This window comes from Glycine soja, chromosome 9 (assembly GCF_004193775.1).
Source record: "Glycine soja cultivar W05 chromosome 9, ASM419377v2, whole genome shotgun sequence".
In the NCBI taxonomy this organism is placed as follows: Eukaryota; Viridiplantae; Streptophyta; class Magnoliopsida; order Fabales; family Fabaceae; genus Glycine; species Glycine soja.
In genome coordinates, this window is record NC_041010.1 from 26,828,248 (window position 1) to 26,836,354 (window position 8,107).

At 31.2% G+C, this 8,107-nt stretch overlaps 1 long non-coding RNA gene across 1 annotated transcript; it reads left to right on the forward strand.

The window, feature by feature from the left end:
- The first annotated feature begins 1,515 nt into the window (after positions 1 to 1,515).
- LOC114425466 lies at positions 1,516 to 3,879 on the forward strand. Its single transcript, XR_003669228.1, has 5 exons — positions 1,516 to 1,733; positions 1,809 to 2,115; positions 2,346 to 2,468; positions 3,477 to 3,549; positions 3,630 to 3,879. It is a non-coding gene; the product is annotated as an uncharacterized LOC114425466 (long non-coding RNA).
- Positions 3,880 to 8,107: the final 4,228 nt, after the last annotated feature.

Below are 8,107 nucleotides of genomic sequence, written 5' to 3' on the forward strand. Positions count from 1 at the left end.
TAATTTCCCCTCTCTTTTTTTTTTTGTGGTTGAGTCATGAGATTCTTCTCCTGTTAAAGCTGTTCACGCAATTTATAACAATATATATGAGTGTGATTTTCAATTTCTTGAATCTGAAATCTAATTACATGCATGTTTTTTGTATAGGCTCTTCAAACTATTGGAGATTCTCTGTAACTTCAATCCAAGCAAGGTGTGAGCTCCATCTTTTTCTTTAGTGGTACCATATATAATTAGTTTAGTTTTCGTTAAAAAAAATATATGTCAAAGTGATTTTAAATAATTTTGTTCCTTATTTATTATGTGTTTGTCTATTGAAATTTTGTTTTATCCCAAAGTTCATTATCTCAATCCTAAAATTCTGATTATTTTTAGAAATTGATAACAGTTGACGCTGTCCAACAGATCAAAGATTTCTATAAGATCTTCAGAATCAAGTGACAAGGAGATTCATGCATGCGAAACAAATCCAAAAAGAAACACAAACAAGATACATAGAGAGTGTGAGTGGAGATGAAGAGGGCAAGAGAGTTGCTTGACAATATATATGATTTGATATTATTTTGTTGTTTGTGAAGGCTTTAATTTTATTTTTTTTTGCCCTTGACTTGAATGGGGTTCTAATGTATTGCTTTCTTTTTGTTATCTATTTGTGTGTGAGAGCAGATGGTTCAGGGTCGTGCTACTCTTACAAAGCAATGAGTAATCCCTTTGCAGCATGCTCACCAAGTGTTTGAGAATATCACGCAGCGAAAGATCCCCGAAACCCAAATTCACGCAGTGTGCCTTGCATGCCCATCAAGCCTGATTTGAAGGTTTATTTTAGTACTGAATCTTATTTAAGCAAATGGACAAAGATTGAATTAAATTATACTCATAAGATTTTAATGAATTAATTACATCAATATATTTCACTTCAAAAAATTACATAAATTATTAATGAAGTTACTAAATTTTATAGTTGAATGCATGTTGTATTATTGGTTGGAAGCATGAGAACAAAATTGCCAGTTGTGGAAGTGGCATTACATTATCAATAATGACATTATATATACACTCTAATTTATTCAATATTGATTAATTTGTGTACTTTCTTTTTGTTGATTGAAAACCCTACTCTAAACTTTGTTCCTGTGACATTTGTTTTTACTATATATGTTACTGAAAATTTCATTCTAATCGTGGGTGTTAGATGTTTTCAATCTCAGTGTTTGGCACACCCACAGAAGCCTCTATACAATGGAGGAATTATCCAAAAACCAGAACTGAATAATGGACTTCAAGGGTGAACTGCATTTGGGGAGGCAAGAATAGAATATAGAGAATCATTAGGCAACAAATATGTGGTAGCCCATAGCAGAAATCAAGCACGTGATTGTGTCTCCCAGAAGATTTACCTTGAAAAGGATAAGCATTATATTTTATCCGGTAAAATTTGTACTAAAATATTATAAATCGTGCATATAGTTTTTCCCATTTATAAGGTCATTATTATTGTAAATGAAATATCAATAACCGAAATGCATTATTCTTCATTCATGGTTATGCTTGGGTTGAAATTATGCAGCTTGGATACAAGTGAGTGAGGGAAGCAACGTTCCTGTAACAGCAGTTGTGAAAACAACTACAAGATTAAATTTGCTGGTGCCAGTTTTGCTGAGTCTAATTGTTGGTCTATGCTTAAGGGTGGTCTCACAGTGGATGAATCAGGACCCGCTGAGCTCTATTTTGAGGTACTACCTATTGTTCTTCAATCTTCATAATTCTTTATGTACAAAATTTGATTCTCTCTTATATGCTGTGGACAGGCTCCTTTCTGAAAGGAGGTTATGCAAATTATCAGGAACCACAGATCAAAATGGATTCTTTGAGGCCAATCTTTTTCATCGAGACTATGAAATGGAAATCAGTCACCCTGCTATGAAGAATTACACCTGCAGTTTCAACTCGAGAAGCTTATTGACAACTATGTCAGTACTTGCTACTCCTCTGAAACTTCAACAATCTCTATGATTTTCTAAATTTTTTTTACCTTCGCAATTTCAACGCTCTCATATCACCCAGACAATTACCATTCCTTCAGACTCTCTTCTCAATGAACTTCGAATTGTTGAGGTTTGTTCTATTCTATCTAATCCAACCTCTTACTGCTGTATTCAAATATGGAGACACGCACAAGTACAACAACAATCTCTAACGTCTTCAAGTCCTATTTATTTGCTTACTAATATTTTTAACTCTGTAACACTATGGTAGTGTGTTTGTCGAATCTACCATGAGATGTTTTCATGTATGCTGCCGTCTTGCTCGATTTTAACTGTATTTATATTTTGTTTAATTTAAAGGGATTTATGAGGCCCTTGAATTGAGAGATGGAGCAATTTCTTGCCATTCATGGCATTTCTTATCTCAACCGGAGCAGTTTCCCGCAAGACTTTATTTTCGGGTCATCATCCTCAGCATATCAGGTACATTATATCATATTAATTTCTCAATCAATTTTAACACTTTGTGTGAGCTGGATCGATAGTTAGTAGTTTAAGATGTGAATATATAACTAAGACCCCTTTCATCTATCGCTAGATAAGAGCAAGTAACAAACTAAATTTGGCAAGAGAAAGAAATCGGATATATACACTATGGATAATAAATGAGATAGCTCATTTATGTGCCACTAAACGCCCAGAAGTAGACGCAAATGGATACATCATTGTTCTTTACGGTACATTAGATCCTAATGGACCACCGTTGATTTCTGAGTGCGAGAGAGAGGGAAAGAGAGAGTAGCTAGCTTTGGAAGAAGCAAACTTATACTGAGATCGAAGCCAATGTATATCCAGAAAGAAGATCTTGATTTGTCTAGCTACTAGCTAGGCATCGAAACATGTACAACTGAATGAATGGAAAATATGGCAGTGCGTTTATGCATAAGGAGATTGAGGTGAATTTTTTTGTAGTTAAATATTAATGATTAGTTTGTTAATTTTATTAGTAGAAAAAATTGAACTGTATTTTTTTAATATTTAATTACTCAACCAATCTTATATTTTTCATTTGGTGGTCAAATTATTTACTATACTAGAAGTCCTATAAGAAAAGACCATTCCATCCGATCCTGATTTAGTAGCATAAGTATATCAACCTGTTATAAATTCATCATGATAATTCTCAATTGAAAAAGCATATCAAATGTACATCTGCTTTCAATAACATAACATATAACATATGTATACAAATGAACAAAGGAAAGTAATGAGTAAATTGGGGCAGAAAATTAGTACCATCATAAAGCTTGATGAGTAAATAAATAATATAGGAAAAATAGTAAGCCAAAGGCAAATAAAAAAAAACTTTTAAATAATACATGAAAAGGGAAGAAATGGACAGATACTGAGGAAACTAAGAACTAATTTTGACAATAGTAGTTACTGCTTTATATATCAAAATTGAGTGCTTTTTCTTATGCATCAATATAGGGCTCTGATTTTGTGGCAAAAGCTGTGGATTTAGCAGCCAGAGAATTAATAACAAGTGCATCACTAGGACAAGGTTTGATCTGCGTTGCTTTTTGTCTCTTGTTGTGTATCCTGATATGTGTCAAATTAAATATAGGTTTCCTGCAATGGCAGTTACACAGGTACAACTTGACCGAGCCAAGGTATCCACGAAGTCTGCAGTTCTAATGAATTTAGAGTCCAGAGTATGCTCTTTCTAACTCTCACTGGTAGTTTGAATGATATCTAATTTCTTTAATTTGAATGATATCTAATTTTTTTCATTTACTCTTCTCTTCGCACCTGAATTAAAAATAATGTGTCCCTCTTGCGTCTTTGCTTCCTTCTATATTATGATATATTTTGCCGAATCCCAAAAAAAAAACAATTGTAAATTAATACGCAACGAGTGTAATTAAAATAAAATAAAATTGAAGTTAAAAATAAGAGGACCACTTCTTCAAATTTTGTGGTTGCCTTCACCTGCTCATGGTGGCAAATTTGAATCACGGGAATATCGTAGACAACACCCTAGCATAGTCATGGTTACTTGACTTGAATAATAATAATAATAATAATAATAATAATAATAATAATAATAATAACAACAACATGTAGAAAGGGGAATTGGGTTGGTTTGATTTCACATAGTACGTCATGTGTTTCAAAACTCATTGCTTTTGCATATGATTGCATCAGAAGATATAGTAAGGCAGGTATTGACTTATGGAGACAGGTATTTAATCAATCAGAGGCCTTTCTATTTTTTCTCTCATTCTTCAGTCCCAACTTTTTTTTCTTTTCACTTAAATTTTCCTGTTGCTACTTGAATTCAAGAAGCATCACTTAAATCATGAACTTAAATTGTAATATGAGAATTTGTGAGGTGATTCATTTCAGGAAGCCTCTGGAGCAGTTCTTAAATGAAGTAGATTTTCATTTGTGAGGTGATCCATTTCAAGAAGCCTCTGGAGCAGTTCTTCAAATTACTGAAGACTTATTGTTATTATTATTATTGTTGTTATTGTTGTTACTTAAGACTTATTGTTATTATTATTATTATTGTTGTTGCTGTTGTTGTTGTTATTATGTTAATTTGACATGCATACCCGAGACCATATCTGGATTGTTCAAATTACTCAGACTTTGCTTGAATATCAATTGTCAATAAAAAAAAGTAAAATATTGGACTACTCTTTTAAGAAACGGGCAATGGAATCAAGTCAAGGGAGTACCTTTTTAATCTTCTAAGCCCTTTTTTTTATTTTCTTTGTTATCACCACCTACACACAATTGAAATTCTACAACTACAATGCATTTCTACAGAATAGAGAAACATAGTGTGCGTATTCTAAGAAATTACATAAAGGCAATTCGAGTTTGGTACCTTCTACAATTTGAGGAGCTGATGGTATCATTTATTTCTTGATTTTTCTAACATAATCATAGTTATCTTTAGGTTATTGTTGTAGATCTTTTATGTAAATTTATTTTTTGAATGTTGTTATGAACAGATTATGTATATATTTTTTTATTTACATGAAAAAATTTGGCTAATTTTTTTCCTATTATTTTACGGACAATGTTTTGTTAATTTTGTTGTTTCAATAATTATTTTTTTTATCAATATTTAGCTTTATTATGCTTTAGCACTATGTTTCATTTTATGTCTATGTTGCAAATGAAAAAAATGTATACGAAATCAGTTAACAAATGACCCGTGAGTATGCACACTAGACTGCCTTCAGTTCCAACAAACAATGTTAATGTTTATTCATGCTATCTTGCTGTTAACATTTTGCTGTTAATTTTCATTTCCCTGTTAATCAGCTTTATCATTTTGGTGTTCATGAACATGTAGAAAACGCTTACCAAACAACTCGTGCATGTGCACGGGTTGCATACTAGTAATGAATAAATGGATTCATTTATCAACCTTATTCTCCATACAAAGTTTTAATGCAACTGTTTTTTGTAGGCTTAACTCGAATATCATTGTTTAAATTAAAATTCTCATATCCGCCGATCAATACACTCATTGGTAGATACATAAATCTTCGGGTATGCTTTAGGGAAACCTTATTATAATATATAGTGATAGTATTTTTTGTCCTGCCATGATAGTATTTCAACTCATATATAGCTCTATTGTTTTTACTTTTTACCATTGGCATTAGTAACTCACACACAACCTCCTAAAATTGAAGAAACAACACTTGAAATGAAGACTGAAAATTAAAAGAAAAAGGCTCAAAGTCAAGTATTAACATACCAAAGGAAAAAAAAAAACACAAACATTGACTCGTTCAGAGAAAAAGAGGTGAAACAATAAAGAAATGTTTGGTTTGGTTGTTTTCTGTTTTCATTTTCACTGGAAATAGAAAATGATGATGAAAATGCGTTTGGTTAAATTTTTGAAAACATTTTCAGTAAAAATATTTTCCTAAACGAACCAAAAATTGGAAACAATAAAATCTCGTTTTCAGTTGAAATCAGAAACCTCATTTTGGTTAAAATAGAAACACGGTGACAAGGAATGTAATGTTAAGCAAATCTAAAAATGCATTTCCTTTTGAAAACGCATTTTCAGTGTTTTTATTTCTTGAAAGCAGAAAATAAGAAGTCAAACCAAACATATTTTCAGAATTCTAATCTTTTGAAAATGAAAATAATTTTCAGAAAATAAAAACAAAAAAAGAAAACAGAAAATGAAAATACAAACCAAACACACCCTAAATATTTCATTTGATAATGTAAGGTTCTCCATAATTAATCACTGAAAATAAAATCATTACAACTCAAATCAATTAAACATATGCTTAAGTTGAATTTGTCCTCTATTAATAACATGGTACGAGAATACCAAAAAAGTTACAATAACATCAACAAGGAAATCTTATCTCACTTGAGTAAGTTCAACTACATAAATCATATAAGGTCGTCATTTGACAATGTTAAAACTAATACCTCAAAAACATTAGATAACAAGAGATATTTTTTAATGGTTCCTTTTGTTTTTGGTTTTCCTCTCTTTCTTTTCACAAAAAACTATGCAATCTACTCTTCTTACAATTAGCTAGATATATCATATATTTCTTATGCATGCATCTATCCTTGACAAGTGCAACTAAGGACAAAAATTATAGTAATCATCTGGGAATGAAGCTTTGCTGTATTTGTAAGGGCTAAGCTTGTTGTGACATGAAGAGGGTCCAGATGGTGGCACTGGCCCTTTGGGTAATTGGCTTCCAAACAAGCTTTCGAAGTCCCTTAAGTCTCTTGTGCACTCACCTGTACTTGAAGCCCCCAAGAGTACCAAAACAAAGAGAATCAAACAAGATCTCCCCAAACACGGCATAATGGCTAGCTTGTTATGCTTTTCTCCTAATTCTCCTGAATTTGACAATACCCAAACTCTATCTACCTCTATGCTTTATGAAGGAGAATATGCATATATATAATATGTACACTGTTGGTTAAGAAAACGGTGGAGATGAGACATTGAATTTTTGTACTAACAAGGAAAGCGAAATGTATTAACTTGTTTCATGTTTTTTCAACGCCCGTGACGCAAATCATAAAACATCAAAAGATGCTTTTTGTAGTGGAATTAGCTAGCTTCTTTTGAACGAGGGTTTGAAAACGTTGTTGTGAATTGAATATATTAATAGCGGCAGCCAATTTAGAAAACAAGGTGACAACCGATAAAAACGGGACTTTTGACACTAATTTTCACCAATTTTGAACCTCAAGCTAACCTAGTGTACGTGTGCCCGTGTGTAAACTCCAAAATTATATACAACCTTAAATACATTTTTAGCCCTGTAATTTTTTATTTTTTTATTTTCATGCAATATTTTTTGTTTTAGTCTTTGTAAAATACAATTATTTTATTTTTCATCTTTAAGGTGCTTTAGATAGTGTGTTAAACAGTAAAAAAATGCTTTGAACATTGAAAAAAGTATTATCTAAAGTAATTTATGGACAAAAAATAATACAAGCATATTTTATAATGATTCAACGGAAAAAATAAATTTATAAGAACAAAAATACAAAAAAAAAAATTACATATACAAAAAATGTATTTTTAGCCTTTTCTAAAACATTTTACACCACTAAAGAAGCAATTTCTCATTCAAAATCTATTAAGTTTTAAAATTGTTTTCAAAATAAGTGATTTCAAAACCAAAAAACAGATAATTACTTGAACACAATGTGAAATACCACATATCAAATTACTTCTATTTGTACGTGGCTAACAAAATTCGTACGTGTTTAGTTCATGGTTCGTGATATTAATGTCATAAATTAGTGTTGTTTTCTTAGTGTGGCGTCTAGAGACATTCACGTACTACATATAGGTTTTTAATTTATATATGTTTCTTTTCTATATTCTTGTTATGGTTTTTTTAAAGCAATTGTTATGGTATGTGACAAAATTGTGTAATTTCTTAGATGCCAATTGTTTAAGGTTTAGATTATGCGTCAGGTTATGAAAGGCAAAATGTGATTTATGTCAGAACATATATAATTAGCTAGTGTTCACGCACTTGTGGTATATATAGTATAAAAATCAAACGATTTCCAATATTTAAAATTCATTTTTTATAATT